The 559-nt window shown below is 38.6% G+C and overlaps 1 non-coding gene across 1 annotated transcript; it reads left to right on the forward strand.

Moving 5' to 3' along the window:
- The first annotated feature begins 222 nt into the window (after window positions 1-222).
- On the forward strand, window positions 223-295 carry TRNAA-AGC (transfer RNA alanine (anticodon AGC)). Its single transcript has one exon. It is a non-coding gene; the product is annotated as a tRNA-Ala (tRNA).
- The last annotated feature ends 264 nt before the right edge of the window (window positions 296-559 follow it).

Consider the following 559-nt stretch of genomic DNA (forward strand, 5'->3'; position numbering starts at 1 on the left):
ATTTTTATTTTGTTTATTTTGGGGGGGGAGAGGTCATTAGGTCTATTTATTTTTTTATTATTAGTTTTTTTTTTTTTTAATGGAAGTGCTGGAGGATTGAACCCAGGACCTTGTGCATGCTAAGCATGTGCTCTACCATTTGAGCTATACACTCCTCAACAAGAGTTGCTCATTTTTAAGAGGAATAAGTGTGTAGCACTCGGCATAAATACTTATTTTTGGGGAGGGTATAGCTCAGTGGTAGAGTGCATGCCTAGCATGCATGAGGTCCTGGGTTCAAACCCCAGTACCTCCATTAAATAAATAAATAAGCCTGACTACCTCCCCCACCCAAAAAAAAAAATCTATTGGGTAATGTGCATTTTCTGGTACTATGGTTCATTGTTTTCATCAGATGCTCAAAGATGGTATGACTCAGGAAACAGCTCTCTGGAAACTTTTAAAGAAATGTAGTTGAGGTGCCCACACAGGAGATATGACAGGCCTGTAGTGGTTCTCTTTGCCACCAGACATCCATTATTGGAGTCAGAATTAGAAAATAAGAACACTAACATTTCTT

Source organism: Camelus bactrianus, chromosome 8 (assembly GCF_048773025.1).
Source record: "Camelus bactrianus isolate YW-2024 breed Bactrian camel chromosome 8, ASM4877302v1, whole genome shotgun sequence".
Classification (NCBI taxonomy): domain Eukaryota; kingdom Metazoa; phylum Chordata; class Mammalia; order Artiodactyla; family Camelidae; genus Camelus; species Camelus bactrianus.